The sequence below is a fragment of the Gossypium raimondii genome, chromosome 3, assembly GCF_025698545.1.
Source record: "Gossypium raimondii isolate GPD5lz chromosome 3, ASM2569854v1, whole genome shotgun sequence".
Lineage (NCBI taxonomy): Eukaryota > Viridiplantae > Streptophyta > Magnoliopsida > Malvales > Malvaceae > Gossypium > Gossypium raimondii.
The window spans coordinates 25,677,113-25,701,790 of record NC_068567.1 but is presented as its reverse complement, the minus strand read 5'-3'; the positions used below and the strand labels follow the sequence as shown (position 1 = coordinate 25,701,790).

The 24,678-nt window shown below is 35.6% G+C and overlaps 1 non-coding gene across 1 annotated transcript; it reads left to right on the top strand.

Annotated features, from left to right (window-relative positions):
• The first annotated feature begins 23,839 nt into the window (after positions 1–23,839).
• Positions 23,840–23,946, top strand: LOC128040140 (small nucleolar RNA R71). The gene has a single exon (XR_008194800.1). It is a non-coding gene; the product is annotated as a small nucleolar RNA R71 (small nucleolar RNA).
• Positions 23,947–24,678: the final 732 nt, after the last annotated feature.

The following is a 24,678-nucleotide window of genomic DNA, read 5'->3' as shown; positions in this document are numbered from 1 at the left end:
GTACTTAGAGGACCCTCACGTTATCCTCACATAATCCTTACCTTTTGCAGCTTTAGATGTTAGATCTATGTTTCCTTCAATTAGATCAATAACCCTTAAACATTAAACCACAAAAAACTCATGAAGATATTTCTATATAGTTCATTTTCTTTCTCACTTTGAACACCGAAATTGTACAACAAAGCTTTACCATTTTCGTTACTAAGCTAAACAGACCTGCTCTCATGGCAGTAAGGGTACAAAAATTACCTTAATAGGGGAATCCCAGAGCTTACCCTCTTGTTCCAAGCTCATCCAAAAGGATGAGAGGTTTTTCCCCTCAGCTCACCCTTCACTTACCTCCTTAACTAGATATTTTCCTTTGTTCCAGTGGATGGTCATCACGTGTATTAATCCATGTGATTTACAAGGTAGATGCATGACAGATGTAAAGATTGGTATACAAAAATATATACGAGACTTACCATTAGGTTTTAGCTCGTCCCTTATCCTTAGTCATTTCATCAGAGTGTATTCAATGGCATAATAATTCACACTTTGGCGCGTCACGCTTTTAGGAGGAATTTTCATACTACTATTCGATATCAATTCCAAGCCCACATACGTGCCAAGAGCTTTAGTGAGGCGGATAACACTTTATTTTCTTATAGAATTCAGAGCTTGCCATACGCCAGACGTTACTTTACCTCGACTTCGCCTAACCCTCCAACCTTTTTCTTAGCTCAGAGGAGTTTTCCTATCCTCCTTTAGCCTTGCTCTCCTGTGGAGAGAGAATATATCTTTTGTCTTAAACACTTTGACTTGTCCCTTAACTTTATTGGGACTTAACAAATGTCACATCAGTCAATGGTTGTCTTATTCAAATCTTCCTAATTCCAATAATATTAATCAAGTGCTTTTCTTTGGTTCTTAACTATTTTAGTTCACATCTGGTTAATCCCTAACCTTCTCTTTCACATATCTTAATCAGCTCAAGGCCAACATTACTAGGTGCACTTATTATTGACATAAGCTTCTTACTTCAAGGTTCATTCTTTTGTAATGGCATTTGACCAAACTACGTACGCCAATAGAGGCTTTTAAGGCGAATCTTACCTCATCTGACATAACTCCTAATCGCTACGTGTTACTCTAGAGATCGCTAATATTAAGGCATCATAGACACACTTAAAATGGTTCTTATCTTTAAACTAACTTAAACGCCATTCACTTCTAACTCATCTTATCCAAACCATTATCTGAATAGTATTTAGATACTAACATTTCACCGAGTGGGATGTTACTCTTTCACTCGCAAAGAAGCCAAAGTCAAAATAGTCTTTCTGCTCAGCACATTGGCCACCATATTTGCTTTCCCCAGATGGTACTTGATTGCTAGATCATAATCTTTTAGAAACTCTATCCATCAATGCTGGCATAGATTTTACTCTTTCTAGGTAAGAAAATACTTCAAACTCTTGTGATCAGAGAATATACGATACTTCTCTCCATAAAGATAGTGTCTCTAAATTTTTAAAGCCAAAATAATGGCGGCTAGTTCCAGATCTTGTATTGGATAGCTCTTCTTATGAGGCTTAAGTTGGTGTGATGCATATGCGATCACCTTTCCATTTTGCATGAGCACACATCCCAAACCATTAAGGGACGCATCGGTAAACACTACATATTTGGCTCTTGATTCTAGTTGGATTAGAACTTGGGCTTAGGTTAATGCCTTCTTTAACTTGTCAAAACTCTATTGGCATTCATTTGACCGAAAAAAATTCTCATTCTTCATCAGTTTTTGCATTAAAGGCACTGCAATCATAAAAAATCCCTTTACAAATCTTTTGTAGTAACCCACCAACCCAAGAAAACTGTATACTTCGGTGAAAAAATTTGACGGATTCCAATCCAATACAACCTTGATCTTTTTGGAATCCACTTTAATTCCATTCACTGAAATGTCATGACCTAAGAAGTGGACTTCCTTTAGCCAAAATTTACACTTACTAAACTTTGCGTATAACTTGCTTTCACAAAGGATACTCAAAACTATCCACAAGTGCTCCACATGCTCCATTTCACTTTTTGAATAAACCAGGTTATCGTCGATAAAGATGACCATACAACGATCAAGATGGGGCTGGAAAACCTTATTCATCAAATCTATAAACACGGATGACACATTCGTCAAACTAAAAGGCAATAATAGGAATTCATAATGCCTGTAACGAGTGCGAAAGGCAGTTTTAGGAATAGCATCACCCTCGATCTTGATTTGGTAATACTTTGAACGAAGTTTAATCTTCAAAAACACTTTAGCTTTACTCAACTGGCAAAAAAGGTCTTCAATTCTAGTCAACGGGTACTTATTCTTGATGGTAACCTTGTTTAGCTCTTGATAATCTATACATAAAGGAAGAGGCCCATCCTTCTTTTTAACAAATAAGATTGACGGGCCCCACGTTGAAACACTAGGCTAGCTAAATCCTTTGTCTAACAATTCTTGCAACTGAGTCTTTAACTCCTTCAATTCCACTAGCACCATTCCATACGATGCACTTCAAATAGGTGTAGTTCCTGGAGCAACTTCAACTGAAAAATCTATGTCCCTATTCGGTGACATCCCTAGAAGCTCTTTAAGAAAGACATTTGGAAAGTTGTTCACAATTGGTACTCGATTGAAATCTTCTTTCACCATAGTTGAATCCAAAATGTACACCAAATAAGCTTCTTCACCTTTCACAGTTATCTTCTAAGATAAAACAATTGAGATTATATTGTTTCTAATATCACACTTCATTCTCAAAATAAAACCCTTGCGGCCATCTGTAGTTAATAGCCAAACAACTCTAGATTTACATTCAACAACTACATTATGCCAGGTCAGCCAATCCGCCAAAACTTAGTAGCATCATGCCTGTAAAAAAGAGAAATCTGCCAAAACCCAACGAGTGATCCTTTATTACCTTATTGACAATAGTACTCTGACTGAGCAGGTTCGTAACTATTACACTAGTCTTTGTAGGGACGACCTTAAGAATATTTTCATCCACAAACTTATTACATATATATAATTGAGTCGATCCAGGATCTATCAATGCATGAATGTTGTAACACCTATATATCACTATTAACCCAAAATTTAGGAAGCTAGGACTAGATTGAGAGGATTACCAAATTCTAAGACCCCACCAGGAAATTTAGAAATTTAAGTGGCCAAATTGTGATTAGTTTGATCCTAATTCTGGTTCAGTTAAGATTGAACCGGCTGGTTCCAAAGTGGGACACATAATAATTAAGATTGAGTGGCTACAATATCTATGAAGACCGTGCTGAGAGAGTATATATAGTGGTGTGTATAGGAATAAAATTCTTCTTAATTCTGCATTCCAAGCCTTTTTCCTTAAGAATCGTATTCTTCAATCTCCCTAAAGAAGAAGAGGATATAGTTGAAGGAAATTTTGCATGTTGCAGCCATTGTACAAATTTGAGTTTAGAATTAGGAAGATTGGGAAATTTTGCTAGGATGAAGGAGACTCTAGGGTTTGGAGAAGCTAAGCTAAAGAGGCAAGAAAACAATGTGAGTTTTTGCATTCCAACCTTGAAATGCTCAGTATTTTGGAAGCCTATATGAGTCTATGAGTATCCACCTTTTTAGTTCAGTAGGCGTGATCCATGATGTTCCATTATTAAAATGCATGCATTGCTTATGAACTTCAAAAAGGGGTCTTCGTTGAGATTAGATAAAGTTAGGTTGGGAAAAATGGGTGAATCAATTAGATACTGCCATATGGTGTTGCTATGTGCACCTGTGATGAGGGGACATTGTGGTATTCGAGTAGCAAGGTTAGGACGACGAATGGATGAATAGATAGAATGCAACAGGGAAAGTAAATAAAAGATCACAACTAGGCCATGGGATCGATTGGAGGCTATAAGCCAATTATGAGTAAGGCCATAGCTGAAAGATGTTATGACATCATAAATGAGTAAGACCATAGCTAAAATATGTTATGACATCATGATAGAAATGAGTAAGACCATAGTTGAAAGATGCTATGGCGTCATGTGAAAGCACTCTAGAATGACTAAATAGGACTAAGACCATGGCTGAAAGATGCTATGACATCCTTTAGAAGCCTATCGAGACACTAAACATGAGGAAGTCCACTGAGACATTAAATATGGGGAAGTCCTCCGAGACATTATACATGGGGAACTCCGCTGGGACACTAGACATGGGTAGTCAGCTAGGACTGTAACCTGAGGAGTCTGCCAGGGTGTAAAAACATGGGGATTGCAATTGAAAGCCCGTGGTTCATTAAGAATATCAAGGGTGAAAGTGGAGTTCGCAAGTGATTGGAGTGATAGGTCATATAAAGAACAGAGTTGGCATGACCAAATAATAAAGACCACTGGAATGGCGAGCGATGCCAAGGTTATGTCTCTACCCAGAAAGGGTGGGAAGAAAAAAAGCTCTGTTGATAAAAGGGGTATTTGTAGTATAAACATATACTAGTCCACTAGGAAGGCTACAGATTCCATGCAAAGTAAACAGGCATGGATAAGTATGCACTGGTACGTAGTGGTGTACATGTCATGGAAAAAGGTCACCTGAAAGGTTTAATAGGCTGAACTGTGTTCTCTAGAGAGAAAACGAATTCCAAGGCTGGATGGCCAGCAAAGCTCACCTAAAGATGGGGGAAAGTAGAGGTGAAATCTAGCCAAGAGTGAGGCATAAATTTTGTTGAGCTCCCAAGATCGAAGCTATAAACATTAAGAAGCCTTCTTTTAGGGATATTTTGACAAGAGTAAGGGCCTCGATGGTAGTAGTGAGCGGTAGTACAATCAGGCAATGATGGCAGTCGCTAATTGCTAGTCGTGAGAAGAAATAAATATGGTTATCAGGGAGTTAAAACCTGAGCTGAATGCGTCATATTTTTCTTAAAATTTCTATATGCAAATCTCACTAAGTTCGCCCAAACTTATAAGTTTTTTGCTCAAATGTAGGTTAGTTAAAGATTCAAAAAAATGAGAGGGACCAAGCTGGACTTCATTGGGTGTTATGCGGATTGTATATGCATATAAAGGAGCACCCTAGAGGCCTCTCCTCAGGGTTAAACTTGTCTGAATGTGTTACTGAGTCTTTGTCCAAAAATTTGTAATCGTCTAATGGATTCAAAGTCTTAAAGATTATTTATCCATTTAATACGAGTTGTAAATTCAATTAAATTTTAAAATCTAAATCGTTTAAGTGTGCAATTAAGTGAACAAAAGAAGATTTGTTAGGTCAATCTGATTAGCATCTGATATCCAGAACTGGTGTTTGAGTTGGGTATAGGGTGTTATAAATGTAGTAGTATTAGAGCTTCGATTTAGTCAATCCTGTTGACATAGGAATTAGAGGAATAGCCCCTATATTCATGTCACGATAACCCTAGCTTAGTTCCTTAGGATATTTTACGAGATTAATGTGTATTATGGAAGTGAATGCAGATGTGCAAATAATCAAGTCGGTATTGAACGTACTTTAGTTGTAGGAAATATGATAAGGCAATGTATGAAAGACGAGGAAAGAGAATAGGGAAAATCTTCATTTCCTCTTAGCTAGCTATGAAAGGGTTATAAATGTCATAGCCAAGATCGACTTGGGCATACTGGTGAATATGACTAAAATTTATTGACTTAAGTCAAAGGGGCCTGCGGCGACCTATGTGTTCAGGACAAGGTTAGCCCTTAACTTAGGCAAAAAGTCTTAAATGCCTTGCAGAGTATCCACCTTAAATTTTGCCAGCACCTCATCATTCTCCTTCCAGATGCGATCTATAGTGGCAAGATGTCGTTGCTCGAGGTTCTCCAATTGGCGAACTCTCTCTTCCAACTCCTTTACTTGGGTTTCCAAAGATTAACATTGAGACTCCCATAAAGAGGCAGACTCTAAAAGTTTAGTAGTCCGCTAAACAAATGTTTTATATGACTATCGGAGTTGGAAAGAGACTGCTCCCTAAAAACAAGGGCCATTTTAGAGTCAGCCTATTCGGTTTCATCTTTTGCACAGGCCTTCTGGAGAGCCCAATTCACAAGGCTATTTTCTATGAATAGCATGGCAAGGGAGACCGCTAGCTCGAATAGAGTTGGCTTGTGAGTTCCAAAAGAATCGGGGGAAGGATAAACAATATCCTCCAATTATGAGGGCAGTGCCCTATTTTGATGACACTAGAAGTAAAAATGAGAGAATGGATATTTGCCTATGCAGATGTGACGTCGCTAGGATAAGAAGGTTTGGACTTCTCCTGATAGGGGAGCATGAATAAGGGCATCGAGAGGTGAAGTAAGAGGAGTTGAGGTAGTAGTTTAGGGGCCCATAGCCTTGGTAGACCTAACACTAGATGATCAAAAAGGCATGGGGAAGGAAAAATATGGCATGTTGGGGAGTCAGGTATTAGGAAGGATGTCTTGGGTAATGGGAGGGGAATGGTGGGTTTTTTCTTTGGAAAATGGGTTATTTTTTGGGCATGTGGTGGATGACTCATGGTCGTTACTATCCCCAACATTTGAAGCCCCCTCTTTGAATCTCGATCTCTTGTGACTAATGCTGCTAGCTCGTGCTCTCAAATCCACAACATCTATGACCTATTGTGCACTCTCTAACAAGGTCACCACACCAATGAATTCAGGTCGGGACACTAGTGTTAGAGGAAAATTATGAGTAAGACCTATGAAAGGAACAATGGGTTTAACAATGCTTTCAACTAAGTCTCCATCTGCTGATTCGCCTAGGGAACCTGGAGTTGAGGTTAGCCAGTGATGGGGAGGGATATTGCAAACATAGTAAAAGAAATCAGTGGGCCCCCTTAATTTTCAAACAAGAGCCTAGGCTAACTTGTTCTCGACCCCAAACACCCATGCCTCCTCAGCACATTGAACCATTTTGGGGTTAACACCAAGATGGTGATCTAAGGCTCACCAACCATTTGGGATACTTTCCTACAAACAGTAGTGAAAGATGTCTCTAATGGTGAGAAGCCATTTTTACTCTAGAATCCACCCTAGATTCGATCTTTCCAATTGCGCCACTATGATCTCCTTGTCTAAGTGTTGGAATCATTGGCAAGTTGAACCGATAGGAATCGACCACCTTGTGGGAAAATCAAAACCGTGAGAAAGCTTGTCTTTTACCAAAAATGAATTTATTACGGTTCAAACATAAGTTTGGAGCCCAGCCATTGAGGATAGGTTCGCGATCTGGGATAACACTGAAGTGGACTATCCAATTGAAAGACCTTGCGTCAGGACCTTCAATTGGTAAAGTGTCGGAAGACGCCAAGAAGGGGGGACTTGTTACGACTACCGTAGTGCAAGAAGTATGCCATTAAAGTCCACCATGATAAACCAGTAAGTTGCCCTGGTGTAATTCTGTACTCTGAGTACAACACTAAAGAAAGGATATAAAGAGAGATGGAAGCCAACTTCCATTAAGTAGAGAGGTAGAATGAAGCCCTCTTCAGAATCACTCAAATGTCTTCCTCCCATAACAATTTCGAAGTGGTAGGCAAAGTTAGGTAGCTCGATACCCTCGGCTACCAAATGATTTACCATCTTCTCTGTAGTGGTTAAGTAACTATATACAGACGCTCTCACTGAAGTGACCATCTCCTGGGGCAGAGGATCATTTTCATCCTTAACGATAATGTTCCTTTGGCGATCCCTTTAACTTCCGGAACTGGTGCCTTTAACCCTTTCTCCTAAAATGGGAACAATTTTAGACAGAGTAGTATAGTAAAAGAAAAAGGAAAGGAAAGGTGAAGGATTGCCTGGAAATTGAGAACTGACTACAATGAGAGGGTAACCATTATGAAGGGAGACAGGAACGAAACAAGGAAGATGAAGAAGGGAAACTTATGGCCTAAAAAGGAACTTAAACGACAGAAGGGTTGAGGTGGAAAGTTGATCCCTCCTCTTGATGCATTGGGTTAAGTGACCAAGCATCCTAGGGAAGTTTGAATTCTAAGGATAGCAAACAGTTCACGTCCCCAAACATGGTCCTGACAAGTGTTAACTAGGAGAAGAGTTTTTTCCTAAACCCTTTATTGATCAAATAACAAGAAAGCCTGCCAGAGAAAGAGGTCTATCACATATCCATCTGTTAGAGTGCATTCGTATAGGAAACGTTTGGTACCAGGAATAAGCCAAAGGCACGCTAGGAAAACATTAGAGTTGTCTTCGAACTTAATACCTTCTACGGATGGTGGATGGGTAGACCCACTACTCCAGTGGAATAGATTCAAAGAATCATACTAGGATATTAGTTAGCACCAAGGTAACAGGGATATGTAATAATGACCATCATAACAGTACATAATAAGTACAATGACAGTCCACTTTTAAAGTTAAACCCAAAAGGAAATTTCGAGCACAAAAGTATTCTTTAAGGGTAGGGAAATTTTAACACCCGAATATCATTATTAACTTGAAATTTAGGAAGCTAAGACTAGATTGAGAGCATTTCCGAATTTCAGGACCCCACCGGGAAATTTAGAAATTTATGTGGACAAATTACGATTAGTTGGATCCAAATTCTGGTTCAGTTAAGATGGAACCAATTGTTTCAAAAGTGGAAGACATAATAACTAGGATTGAGTGGCAACAATGGTCTGTGAAAGTAGTGCATAGGGAGTATATATAGGTGTGTGTGTGTGTGGGAACAAAATTCTTCTCAATTTTACGTTCCAAGCCTTTTTCCCTAAGCATCGTCTACTTCAGTTGCCTTGAAGAAGAAGAGCGCATAGTTGAAGGAAGTTTTTCATGTGGCAACCATTGTGTGAATTTGAGTTTAGAAGTAGGAAGATTGAGAACTGCTACTGTAACAGCCATCACTCCTCTCTATCATCGGATTAGGTTTACAGGATGCTACAACACATAACTGAATAGAATCATGCTATATCAATTAAATTTTCTCTAAACGATAATCATTCATAAATTATATAGTAAAAAACAAGTTATTCATACATTATCAGGGTTAAATAAACCTTACGAAAGCTCTAAAACTATTCAGAACAAAACAGGGACTAATTTGAAACATTTCAAAAAATTATGGCAAAAAATGCAAAATAGGGGTTACACGGCCGTGTGACAGGTTGAGGTTGTGTGCAGCTGAACCACATAATCGTGTCCTCAAATCATGTAACAAATTAATTCCATGTAATCTAGGGTCACATGGCCGTGTTTCCAGGCCGTGTAACTAACTATGGCCGTGTAGATCTAATTGTCACCTAATTATATAGGCCACACGATTGTGCCATCTGCCCGTGTAGGGCACATGGTCACATTTCAAACTGTGTGTACCTATAAATACTGTAACACCCCATACCTGGTCCAGTCGCTAGAATCGAGCTACAAGATTCTACAACATAAATTAAGACAACTGCAAGCAATTTACATAAGTATCATTCACATATATTGTAATGTAATAATTTGAAAACTACAACTAAATTGTGAAATTTAGGAATGAAATAGGATTGATTTGTAAAATTTCAAAGTTTTAAAGTTGGTATCGATATTTAATTGTTGGGTATCGATACTGTACTGATACCATATTTATATAACGATACAAAATCACGATTTTGTTTGTTATGCAAAACAAAGGTATCGATATTTATTTTTTGGTATCGATATTTTAAGAAAAGTATCGGTACTTGTATAAAAATCATACAATTTTGGCATTTTGTTTGTTTAACAAACTATTCGTATGGCCAAATATCGATTCCAAATGCCAAAATATTGATACTTAAACTCAGAAATGGTAAAATCCTATCTTTAAAATGCCTATTTCATGCCAAACTCACTTGAACTTAAATGATATCACTTAGATACAATTATATACATGAAAATAATCACCTAAGGGCATACCTACTCATATCCAACATGCCAAAAACATCACTTTAAGAATCAACCTAGGTGCCTAACCAATATGCCACAATGGCACCACAATTCAATCATTAAGCAACAACCATTCATGTCAAGCTATCCAAACCTAGGCATACATATGCAACTATCATTCTTATAGCTAGAATACCAATATGAAAATTCACCAAATGGCCTAAAGCATATGCCCCTATTTCTTCAAGAAAAACATACTATAATTGTAAATGCCTCAAACCATTTCAAAATTCAACTTAATCATACCAAATGTAAATACCTGCCTTGTGCAATTAAAAAAAATCCATAGCCATTTCATGTCATTGCCTAAGCATATACAAAATGCTATTCAAAATTTTACCCACATCATCAACCTAATAAGTATTAAATTAGTACCAACCACATAACAGAACGAGATTATGTATATAAGCTTATACACAACCAAAGTACCAAAAAATGCTCATTAGTTTGCCAAGTAAACATCCTATATACATGCCACAAGTAACCAACTTCAAAACATCAAAAAATCTATCAAATCGAGAGATGGTAGGTGTGAGCTTCTCGCTGATCCGATTGACACGTTCCAAGTGTCCAAAATCTACGGAAAAGTAGTAACACGAGTAAGTATATAAATACTTAGTAAGCTCATACAATGTAAACATTTACTTAACTCAATCAATTTAACACAATTCAATTCATTAAGTATCTCAAATATACCCATCAAGATTCAACAACAACATCAACTTATAACATTTTGAGCTCAATCACATAAATAACCTTATTTGTTCTAATTTTCATTTCAAGCCAACTTATACATATATTAAAATCATATACATCATCTTGGCAACACATAATGACATACCGTACCATTTAATTCACAATATTCTCTATGAAAATTCATACAAGAACTCTGTACATAGGTGAAAATAATAGTGCCTGGTTACTCATTAAGGTTGAACCTGCACGATAAATAGCTTGGCCAGGGCTTAATATTCTTGCATTCTGGAGTTCGCAACATATGCAGGAACTCAGAACCTGGGCAAAAACTCATAACCTTGTGTATGAGACTTTTACTAATTTAATCGTGATTTATCTTACATTATGACATAAATTCCAATTCTCCAACAATAAATATTAACAAATAAAATATAACACATTTACATAAGAAATTTAAATTACACTGTATAAACTTACTTGATCTCATAACCCGTTTGTTGTAATTCTTGATCTAAAGCATGATTTGCCTCAATTAACTATTCCAATCAATATTTAACATCAAATTATAGTCATACCTTAGCTCAATTTAATTTTAAAAACAATTTTCTAAGTTTTACATTTATTTCAATTTGGTCCCTAAAACCGAAAATACTATAACATTCAAATTTGAGCTTTGTAACACCCTATATCTGGCTTGGTTTCCAAGCTCAAATATCAGGATGCCACATCATCGTCTCGTGTCATATACAACATTTTAAAATCTCGTTGTAAAAGAAATGTCTTATAGTATTCATATAGGTGTTAAGTCAATCTTACTTTTTAGTTATCATTGTTACATGCTAAACATACATCATAGTATTATAAAAATAATTATACATGCATTTTGACCAATCGAAAAATTTTCCAAACTGTTACGTAGGTATTGTGTAATAGCCTGCTTTTCAGTTGTGTTGGAAATAATGGTTTCAGGATCACAAATCTGATGAGTGAGTTCTTATAATTAGTATTTAAATTATATGAGTTAATAATAATTTTATTTATTGATACTAAATTTTGATTTGATGAATTTAAAACAATTGAATTAAAAGTTAGCATAAGTGGTTCGGTTCAAAAGTCAAGTGGTTATTGAAAATGAGGTATTAAGACCTCGTTTCCATAATATAAAGCTCTAAATATTTTTATTAAATATTTTCAGAGTTGTATTATATGTGAATTGAAGTTTGGTTCGATAATTTTGATGATTTATTGCTTAATTAGGGCAAAAGGATTAAATTGTAAAAGAGGTAAAAGTTAATCGCTATCAATTTAAAATAGTAAAAGGACCAAAATGATAATTAAACCATGGTCAAAAAGTCCAAGCGGTGGTGGATATAATTAAATCCACTAACTTTTGGGATATTTGCTCATTTAGTCCTAATTAGTTTAGGGTTAAATTGAACTTAAGTTTATTTAGTTGGAATTTAATTAAATTGAAGGACCAATTGTGCAATTAAACATTCCTTAAATAGTAATTAAACCATATATTTATTAAATGGACAATTATGGATATGTTTTAGTGATTTTATAAGTTTAATACAAAGGTTAATTTAGTAAATGGTTAAATGTAAATGTAAATTAAATATGATAAAATAACATCATCATCCTTTTCTTTCATTGTTTCGAACCAAAAAGCCATGGAGACTAATTTTCCAATTCGGTATGTGTTTGATGCTTGTTTTTAGTATTTTTTATGTTTTTGAGCTCGTATTAGCTTAATCTAGCTAACCTGGAGACTAATTTTGAAAAATTCCAAACATTTTGGATTATGCCATTGATTATTTTAATGTTTTCTTGAATTTTTATGAGAGATTATTAAATTTGGTTGTTAAATAAGACAATTTTGTAAAGTGATTTTTGATGATTTTAACGTTTAGGGATTAAATTATTAAAGTGGTAAATTAACATATACTTGAGGTGAAATAATTGCAAATATGGACTATTGGGAGGTTATAGATGATTCATCTAAATTGGGTTGTAAAAAAACAAATGGTTAAATTCATGTTTGGGTCTCAGGGTCTAAATTGAATAAAAGTGAAATACTGGGGGCAATTTCATAAAATGTTAAGAAGGACTTAATTGCATATAATGAGTTAATTTTTCTATTGGAATTATTTAATTGAATGAAAAATATTATTTTAGATCCTAAACGAGTGGGAAGTCGAGGAAAAGAAGAAATTACTAAATAGCCCCTGTACTTTGTTGTCACTGCAATTTAGTCTAGTAAGTTTGTACGGTTTAAATTTAGTACATTTTTAAATGTATTATATGCACATAAATTGTATAATGTTTGGATTATACTGATGTGTGTAATTGAAAATGAAAATAATGAATTGACATAATGTCGATCACTATTTGAGCTATTTAGGACCGCTACTACAAATCAGCCGTGTGAGTTGTTCAGTTTAATTCTAATGTATTTAAATGCATATTAAATGAATTGAATTTTTTGGCTGAACAATATAATTATGCTATGTATATGAGTAATGAAGTAAGAGATTGTTTTATTGTTGAACAATAACGAGGTACTTTGAGCTGATGAATGTTTGGTTAATGAACTAATGCTTGTATATGGAATATGAGATAGTGAATTATTCATTTATTTTTTTGTGTTAAGATACTCTAAACTGATGAATGTAGAATAGAGTACGATTGGTATGCCAATAGGTTAATATGTGCGCGATACAGGATAGATTTGAGTAGTGAAGATGATTTCTATATATTCTCTGTTCACTAGATATGCCGAGGTCCTGCATTTGTTGCAGACTATCATGATATTTTACATGTTAAATGGCATGTTGGATGGTACTGGCTCTTACAAGCAACTGGCTTTCAAAAACTTGGAACGACGGAAATGTACATGTGTACACAATTGCAACAAGTAATACAGTGACAAGTAAATGTCGAGTTATCGTACCCACAAGGACTGTGAAAAGAATTATTTATGAATGCTATTTAAAACACTTTGGTGAAGAAAAATATTTTGTTTGAAGAGGGTGATTAAAAACTAAGATTTTAAACTAAGTAAGCTAAATAAATAAATCTCAAATGCACTATTTCAAAATAAGATTTTAATCAAGATGACATAATTGTGTTAGATTAATTACATTTCTTAACTTAGAAATATTAAACTCATGTTTATATTGTTACGAATAAGTTCACGGCAACTCGGTAATTTGCTAACTTATGAACATACTCACCTACCAAAATCCATTTATCTCTTGACTATATCCCTATGTCAATTCAACCGATTAAACAAATCTTAATAGGAAAATATGTTACTACACATACATACTTATTAAATCGAAATAATATCTTGTACGTATCCCTATGTCAATTCAAAAAATTAACTCGATTTAGTAAGCACATAAAAGACTATGTAAGGTAACAAAGTATCCTTACCTTGAAACAGTTTAATCACAATAATCTTGCAAGTTATGCAAGACAAATGTATCGTCAGATACCGTTGCTAATCTAACCCTCAGCTACCTCAGATGATTAAACATGCACTAATTAAGTACTGTGTCCATTAATTACAATTTCAATTCGTTTAAATAATTAATTCATTAGTTACCTAACAATTGTAATTCAAGAATAACTGAGTTATGGTTTTACATAATCAAGCATCCTACCGAGGCCTATAACAACATAAACACAATTTCAATAATTTTAACAAACGAAATGCAATCAGCCTAACACGATTTAAATTCAGGCTAAATTGATTAAATTAACCATTCCAACAACATAAATATTCATAGATATGTTTAGCATAACACCAACAAAAATTAAAGAGATAGGGAACAAGAATCAAATCCAGTGTTTTTCCGTGGCTTGACTAGTTGCTCCATTCTTCCTTCTCCGTTGTCCTTGTCGACCAAGGCTACTATGAACACTTAATTGATGCTCCAAATAGCTGATGAATACCCCTTTCCCAAGAGGAGAAATCGGCAAGAGAGCAAGGGAATTTTGGAATGGAAAAGAAGAGAGAAAGTGGAGAGTAGAGAGGAAATATGTGAATGCTTGAGGTGTGTTTTCTAAAATGACCAGCCTAAGGGGGTTTTTATAGATGAGGAGGGCTTCTAAAAATAGCTAAAATTATCAGCCAAAGAGCCCTCCCTTGGCCGGCCACACATGTGGCAAGGTTGATAGTTTCGACTTTGCTAATTTAGGCTTGAGGCAAATATATAAAGCCACCAATTGTGGAGGGGTTTGAATGCAATTTGAACAAGTCTTCAAGGGCCTCTTTGGAAGCTTAAATAATCCGCTAATAAGATAATTTGGGTAAACTCTTGGGACGGTTTTTGAGCTGTCCATTTCTTGGTCGGTTCTGTTCACTCGATTCAGTTCAACTGGACCACTTTTGTTATAATTAATTAATAATAATTTATTAACCCAAATTAAATTGGAGATAAATTAAAATTAATTATATTATGAATTAATACATATAATTTTGGACCGTCTTAGGCTGAAATTTAGTTCGCCTTGATACTTCAAATTGCTTCTCGGTTTTTTGCTTCTAGTAGTGTCTGCTGAGCCATTTTTCGCCCTTTGTGCAAATCTGTCGAAAAGAATCAAAATTCATCAAAATTAATTACAAAATTAACTAAAATTCAAAATTTTCATATTCGATAAGAATTTTATCGAAACTGTATGATTTTAAGTTAAAAAGGGTATGTAAAAATGTGTAAATTTCCATGTTTCCACACCCTAAACTTAATTCATTGCTCGTCCCGAGTAATGCACAAATTAAAGAGAATTACTCAAAAAATACCTTTAAAAAATTCCTTCAGAATAACATCTTCCCAGAATTATGAATTTAATATACTTATGCTCAAAAACAAAAAAAAATTATAGTTATGCTACTTAAGCATACATATCATTCAAATTAATCTCAACAACCTTAACAAGACATGCTAACCCTTACCAATTTGATTTTATTTCCTTATTCAAGATTAAGCTGCAATCAATAAGTTTAACTTATGCCTTCATATGTTGAACATAGCAATTTCTCTCCACTAATGTAGGTAGCATAGAAAACTTGAATCAATAGGTCTTTAAAAAGGTTGTAACGTAGCTAGGCTAGAGGTAGGTAAAAGATAGATAAATTTAGGCTTCTAAACCCTAGACTCAGCTTCAATCGGACCTTTGGAATAATTTCCCTTAATACACCAACTTACTTTGCTTTCACATGTTCCTTTGTACATCTTTCTTCTTTCAAGTACATGTGCTCCTTTTTTTGAGCATTTTACTGTATGTACTACAATTTTTAGAGCATATGAAACTTCTTTCAACTCCCCCAACCTTATTTTCAAAGAATATTCTAAATAGTACTGAGTCTAGTGTTTGGGACAATTTAAAGATAATTATGAGAGAAGTGATGGCTAAATATTGCAAGGGTTCAAATAAAATTAGGCCATATAGTCTCAAAGTTGGGTTTCAAAGGATAAAATTTCATCAAGGTTGGCTTGAAAGGCTCAAACGGTCAAAACAAGAGTTGCCTAAATCATTTTCAACATTCCATGCTTCCAAGGATTTCACCTCAAGAAACTACTAAGTCAATTCTAGAGACTTAAACTTTCATGCATGCCTACCTTTCTTAAGGAACTAAAAATTTTATGGTACAATTTGCATGCTTTATTAAAAATACATTTATATCATTATTTAGTTAACATAACAATTTGTTGAAATAATAGAACTTTATTTATACTGAAGTTTAGCATACTTAACAAAATTTCAAATTATTGAACAAAATATATCCTAATCATAATTAAAAGAACTATTTTTCTAAGTGGAAATAATTTCAATTTTTCGGTCCCCCTACTTAAAATGAACAATGTGCTCATTGTTTAAAGTGAATAGATACTATACACCAGGCAGGATTCTAGAAAAGAGGAGGTGAGTCAATTTGACTGCTTAAGTACCAAGCTCTTTCTAAATCCAATCTTAGACATGTATATATCTATTGCCACGCTTTATACTTCGCGACTTATTCAATTTTATTAATGATTTTCATCTCTTGTTTTATTATGAAAAAATTCCTAGTTAACTTTATCCTAAAATAACCTAAGAACATAAATAAAATAAAGTCGAGATCCCCCATTTATTTATTTGCAGATCCTTTCGAATTCGACTCATCTTTTGCTCTATCATTATTGTCTTTGCATGAATCGCTTTGCTTCTTTTTTGATAATGGGCTCAATGGTTGAAATATGTAATCTGGAAACTAAAGCACAAAAATAAATGAGTCATTGTAAATTTTCGTAAGAGCACTTCTCATCGAGTCATCCCTTATTTTTGAGTATTTCTAGTAAGCTTGTTACTACCACTGCATATGTTGCATTATGTCCATTAACTCTGACAGCTCATCTCGAAGACCTGGGTGAAGTGGTTGAGCTTTGAACATTGAAGTCTTGATATCAGGTTCAGCTTCTGGTTCAATTGGTTCCACCTTATTAGGGACTTTAGCTGATTGCACTGGCTCGATCTCTACGGGATCTTCTTCTTCTTCTTCTTCTTCTTCTTTTTCGGGATCTCTATGGGATCTCGTTGCTGTAGAATAAAGTCTCTAGCTATTCGATAGAGGTCCCAATCTATGATTTTGCCCTAGCTATAGCCTGTCTTCTTTACGTTTGCAAGAATTTTAGCTTTCAAGCACAGAATTGTTATCGTAAAGGGAAAGTAAGCTGGGCTAGAACGTGAACGTCTAACGACACAATTCTGTATTTCCCTCAGGATGATTTTTCCCACATCAATGGTCTTTCCAGTTAAAATCAAGTATAATAAGACCATTCGCTCTAATGAGATTGTAGTCCCATATGAGCTAGGCATAAGGCTGAATTAGATGAAGTAGAACCATACCTTTGCAAGTGGTGTCAAATATTCTCTTCGACAAGTGTGGATTCCTTGCTTTGACATAGTCACTTAGGACCTAAAACTATAAGTTCCTCGAGAATTTCTTGCAAATTTTTCGACTCTATATTGCTCATCAAGGAGGAATATTCATCGTTTTCAAAATTAGGCAATTCAAAGAACTAATTAATAGTGTTTGAAGTTATTGGTACCTTGATTCCACGAACTGGAACTTCTGTCAACTCGCTTGAGGTTAAATTTGCATAGAATTCGTGTGCTAACTCCTCATCCACACTAGGTCTCTTCTCACAAAACAACTGCCAATTGAGAGTTTCAGCAACCTAACGAATATGTGCCATAAAACCAATATAGTTGCTTTCTTTCAATGTGAAACCTCTCTTTGGATGCATCTGTTGATTTTTGAAGATACTCTCATGTCTTGCTTTGGCTTCTTCACAGTGGGACTTGTTTTGTGATTCGTCAATTTGTGCAGATACACGAGTTCTCTTGTGAGGCATGATTAACCTGATCATAAGATGGTAACAATTATTTTCTCAAAAATTTAATTAATATAAAATATTAATAATTTAATAAATTGAAAAATTAGATAATTAAATTAAAATTTAGGAGAAAAATTTGTCTTACCACCTTTTATGTAAAAATTAAGAGCCTTTAAGAAAAATAATTTTGAATCAAAAGATGGTCAATGAAAAAAAATTGAGGGGTTTTTGGCTAAGGATGGGTGAAAGGGTGATGTGCCGCTCGGGTATGCATGGCAGTAGCGCGCAGCAGGGGATGGATGTGAGCAGCGTGCGGATCGTTGAGCAGGCCTGGTGTGGGCGCGCATGGGGTGCTGCTAACCGATCAGCTGGGCGATGCTGTGGCTAGGGAATTGTTAGGAGGTTTCGACACTTAAGGGTTTTGGTGTTTTTGGAGGGAATGGTGTATGAATGAAAAAAAAATAAGAATAGATGGGTGCAATTTATAGTGAAAGGAGTAGGAGCTAGAGTAGAATTCTTAAAAATTCTAAGTTCTAATTCTACTCAAAGTAAATAACAATTAATAATTAATATAATGCATATTAAATTATTATTTGCTATTAATTTATTAAGATAAAAACTTATCGAATAAAATATGATTAAATTAAAACTAATCCTAACTCTAAATAAAGCTGATAATAATTAATATATATTATAATGGATATAATTAGATATTAATAATTATCATATTTTCTTTTTCTTTTTTATTGAACTAAAACACTTATTCTAGATGCTTTTGAAAATATTTACAAAAGAGGCATCTAATTTTTAATATTTACAAAAGAGCAACCAGAATTTTAAAAATAATTCAATTAAGTTCTTAGACTTAATGAAAATTCAAAATTGAGTTGCAACATAAAACTTGGATCAAAATTGACCCTTTTATTTGAAAAACTAAAAGTTTATTTTGTCATTTAGGGAATAATTTCTTGGGAAATTATGTTAAAATTAATTCCCAGGAAAGATTGGAGAGGTCACAAGCGGTCCCGCTTAAGTTCCAATCTCCTAGACAGAATTTATTTAAACATACTAATCCTAAAAATATACCCTAAATCATTTATTCAAATAGAAGAACAAGAAAAATTAAATATCTGATAAAACGTTGAGCATTAACTCGAAAATTACCTCCCTTACCTTGAAGTTCAACAACTCAGTATGGATAGACTCGATGAATCATAAATGGACTAGACCAACTTGATTTTAACTTACCTGTTAAGAACCTTAATCTAGAATTGAATAACAAGACTTGTTGCCCTGCTTTAAATTCTCGAACTCGAATGTGATTGTCATTCCATTGCTTGAGTCTCTCCTTAAGTAATTTGGCATTCTCGTATGAAGACATTCGGAATTCTTTTAAGTCGTTAAATTTAAGCATCTATTTCTCTTTGACTTTTTTAAGATCCAAGTTGAGTCGTTGGAAAGCCCAGTAAGCTTTGTGTTCTAACTCCAAGGGTAGACGACAGACTTTCCCAAGGACTAACCTATAGGGTGACATCCCTAAAGGTGTCTTGTATGCTGTCTTGTAAGCCCATAAAGAATCATCTAGTCTTTTGGACCAATCACGTCGGTTTGGGCAAACTACCTTATCAAGTATGCCTTTGATCTCCTTGTTTGCCAGTTTAGCTTGCCCATTCCTCTGCGGATGGTAAGCTGTAGCGACCTTGTTTTCACTCCATGTTTATCTAATAACCATTTCAACCACTTGTTCACAAAATGGGACCCTTCATCACTAATGATGGCTCTTGGGGTTCCAAACCTTGTGAACACATGTTTCTGCAAAAAAATTATTACAACCTTAGCATCGTTTGTTGGATATGCCTTTGCCTCAACCCACTGAGACACATAGTCTACTACTACTAATATGTACTTGTGACCAAAAGACGAAGGGAAAGGACTGAGAAAGTCAATACCCCAAACATCGAATAATTCTACCTCAATGATGTTTGGTCGATGCATCTCATTTTTGTTGGTGAAATTTTTGACTCTTTGAAATCGATCACAACTCTTTTCGTAAGCATATGCATCTTTGAATTGTGTTGGCCAAAAGAATCAGGCTTGTAATACCTTGACTGCAGTAAGTGTACCTCTGAAGTGTCCCCACTCGGCGCTGAGTGACAATGGTATAAAATCTTATGTACTTCATCTTCTACCACGCTTCTCTTGATCATTTGATCTACACACTTTGTAAACAAATACGGTTCTTCCCAGAAATAGTACTTCACATCGTGAAAAAACTTTTTCTTTTGATGATACTTCTTATCAATCGACATCAAACCACAAGCTAAAAAGTCAGCAATGTCGGCAAACCAAGGAGTATTATGGACATTCTTTACCTTCAGTATGTGTTCATTTGGAAACGTCTCTCAAATTAGTATAAGAGGAAAGTTCCCTTCTTGCGGCTCCAATTTGGACAAGTGGTCTGCTACTTGGTTTTCCACTCCCTTTCGATCTTGAATTTCTAGATCAAACTCTTGAAGTAGAAGTACCTATCGAATCAGTCTTGGCTTAGCGTCTTTCTTTGCTAGTAAATACTTAATTACTAAGTGGTCCATATATACAGTCACTTTGGTACCTAAAAGATAAGAATGAAACTTGTCAAAAGCAAACACAATAGCAAATAACTCTTTTTCTGTTATTGTGTAATTTAGTTGAGCTTCTGTCAGAGTCTGACTCGCATAGTAGATGGGATGAAAAGTTTTGTTCTTTCGCTGACCCATGACAACTCCAATCGCAAAGTCACCTGCGTCACACATCAATTCAAATGGCAAATCCCAGTCAGGTGTGATTATTATGGGTGCCGAGACTAACCGAATTTTCAAATCGTTGAAAGCTCTTAAGCACTCCTCATCAAATTTAAGCGTCGTGTCCTTCTCCAATAATTTGCTTAAGGGTTTAGCAACTTTGGAGAAGTCTTTGATGAATCTTCGATAGAAATCGGCGTGGCCCAAAAAGCTCCTAACACCCTTTACAGATATTGGAGGTGGGAGTTTCTCAATAACAACTACCTTTGCTTTATCTACCTCGATTCCATGTCTTGTTATCCGATGCCCTAGAACAGTACCTTCTCGTACCATGAAATGACACTTTTCCTAGTTAAGTACAAGGTTTGTTTCTTCGCATTGCCTTAGTACCTTGGTTAGGCAATCATCATATGTATCTCCGAATACTGAAAAATCATCCATAAAAACTTCCAAATATTTCTCAACCATGTTAGTAAAAATAGACATCATACATCTTTGAAATGTAGTAGGTGCATTACATAAACCAAATGGCATGTGCCTAAATGCAATTGTACCATACGGGCAGGTGAATGTTGTCTTGTGTTGATCTTCTGGTGCTACTGTAATCTGATTATACCCCGAGTATCCATCGAGAAAACAGTAATAGTCTCACCCTGTGAGTCTATCCAGCATCTGGTAAAAAAATGATAAAGGAAAGTGATCTTTCCTAGTAATCGATGTAAATTCTCCATCCTGTAAACGTTCTAGTCGTTATCAACTCATTATTCTCATTTTCAATGACTGTGATACCTCTTTTCTTTGGCACGCACTCGACCAAACTTACCCATGAATTATCTGAGATGGGGTAAATTATACCCGCATCTAACCACTTGATGATTTCTTTCTTGACTATGTCCTTCATGATGGGATTCAGTCTTTGTTGTCCATCAATCGTCCCTTTTTCACCATCTTTTAAGATAATCTTATGCATGTATACAGATGGACTAATTCTGCGAATATCAGCTATGGTCCATCTGATAGCCTTCTTGAATTATTTCAACACCAGGATGGTTTCTCTTCTTGCTCAGTAGTTAATTCTGCTGAAACAATCACAAGAAGAGTAAAAGAGTTACCTAAATAAACATATTTCAAATGTGAGGGAAGTACCTTTAGTTCTAATTTAGGTGGCTCCTCGATTGACACTTTTGGTTGGGCATAATCCCTTTTCTCTAACTCCAAAGATTCAAAGCGGGATTGCGGATTAAATTCCCTTTGAGTAGCTTCTAACAAAGCTAAGTATTCATCCTCCTCTTCATCATTTGGAGGATCTGATGTCAAAATTTGTTCCAATGGGTCCTCAACATAATTGAGTTCCTTCTCTATGATTAAATCCTTTAAATCGGACACTGTAGAACAATCATCAATTGTGTTAGGAAATCGCATGGACTTAAAAACGTTAAATATTACCTGATCATCCTGAACATGCATAGTAAGCTCGTCCTACTGCACATCAATAAGGGTCCTTCCGGTTGCTAAGAATGGTCTTCCTAGGATGATTGACACCTCTTTTTCTGCTTCAAAGTCTAGAATCACAAAGTCAGTAGGAAAGATAAATTTATCAACATGTACTAATACGTCCTCGATTTTTCCTTCTGGATGTGCTAATGATTGATCTGCTAATTGAAGTGTAACCGTAGTAGGTCTAACTTCACCTATCCCCAGCTTCCTAAATATTGACATAGGCATCAAGTTGATACTCACACCCAAGTCACATAGTGCCTTACCATAATATGTTGCTCCAATAGTGCAAGGTATGGTAAAACATCTAGGATCCTTCAATTTTGGGGGCAGTTTGTCTTGAAGATATGCACTGTATTCCTTCGTTGGGGCTACCATCTCAAGTTCTCCAAGCCTACATTTTTTAGACAGGATATCCTTCATGAATTTGATGTAGTTCGGTATTTTTTCAAGTGCTTCAACCAACGAGATGTTGATATGAAGTTGCTTGAGTACGTCTAGGAACTTCTTGAATTGAATTTCCTATTTTTGCTTCTGAAGTCTTTGAGGGTAGGGTGGTGAAGGTTTCTTTACTGGAACTGGTTGTTTCATTTTTTGTGGCAATTCTGCATCTAACAGAGTTATTAGTTGATCAGAATTAGCTGGTTCAGAAGTTACCTTGTCAGATTTTACAGATTCAATTTCTGGTGAAACTAGAATTTCAACACACGGTTGAATTCCTCTAACTCTTGAGCGTCAGCTGGCTCCTTCTCAACTTCAATGGAATTGGGTTCTAAAGTTTTTCCGCTCCTCAATGTTAACACTTTACAATGCTCCTTCCCTAGATTCCTCGGATTCTCCACATCACTAGGTAACGCACCTTGTGGTCGGTTTCTAAGTTCAGTTGCAAGATGACCCACTTGATTCTCCAAATTCCTTAGAGAGGCATCATTTTTCGCCATGTATGCCTTCCATAGATTCTTTAGGCTATTGGATGGTTCAGCTTGGGTTGATTTCTGAGCTTGTTGGGAAAAACTAGGTGGCTGGGTCGATCTAGGTTGGACATAATTATTACTGGTTCCTGCCCCTTGGTTACTCCAAGAAAAATTCTGGTGGTTTCGCCATGATGGGTTATAGAAATTGGATTGTAGCCCTTGCCTTCCTCGATTTTGGTTCTGGTTACCCATGTAATACACAGATTCTGGGTTCGATGGACATTCTTCAAACAAATGTTCTTCTCCACAATAAACACAGCCTACATTTTTAAATTGAGTCAGTGGCTGTGCTGCAAAACTATTACACCCATTAGTAGTAAGATTTTTTAACATTGAGGATATTGATGATACTTGAGATGCAAGTGAAGTAAGAGCGTCTACTTCATGTATTCCAGTGACTCGTCTTTCTAATGCTGCTCGATTGGTTGGCCATTGATAATTGTTGTTGGCAATCCTCTCAATGATTTCATAAGCCTCATTATAAAACTTAGAAAGGAGAGCACAATTACCAGAAGCGTCCATTGCCATCCTTGTGCGAGCATTGAGACCATTATAAAATATCTCAAGTTGTATGCAATGTGGGATTCCGTGATGAGGGCACTTTTGTAATAATTTTTTGTACCTTTTCCATGCCTCATACAATGAATCATCATCCATTTGTTGGAAATTAGTGATCTCGTTCCTCAACTTAGTATTCTTGCTAATGGGAAATACTTCATAATGAATTTTTCTGCTAACTCTTGTCATGTTGAAATTGAGTTTGGTGGTAATGAGTTCAACCAAGCTCGAGCTCTGTCCCTTAGTGAATATGGGAACAGCTTTAATCGTAATGGATCTCCGGGTACTCAAGCTAACTTGAAAGAATCGCTCACCTCCATAAACAGTGTTAAACGTAGGTGAGGATCTTCGGTAGGCATTCCACTAAATTGGCCCATTGTCTGAAGCATCTGGAACATGACTGGCTTTAACTTGAACTGTCGTGCCTTAATTTCGGGTCTCCTAATACCAAGATTAAGATCATGAAATACTGGCATGGCATACTGTCTCAAAGCTCTATCCCTATCATCAGCAATAAGGATAAGATTTTGAGCAAGGTTTACTCTGTTTCCTTGATTCGGATTTTTGAAGTTCATCTCTTCAGTCCTTCTCTGACTTGCTTGTCTTCTTTGCTGTCAAAAAGTTCGTTCAATCTTAGGGTCTACAGGGAGTAAATCAATGATTCGGTCAATACTCATAAACACCTGAAATAATCACAAAAAAATTATCTAAGTTAAAATTTGAACAGAAAAATAAACCAAAATGCAAAACTAACAACTTCACAAATGATGAATTTTTTAAAACACAGCCCCCGGCAACGGTGCCAAAAACTTGGAACGACAAAAATGTGCAAGTGTATACAATTGCAAGAAGTAATAAAGTGAC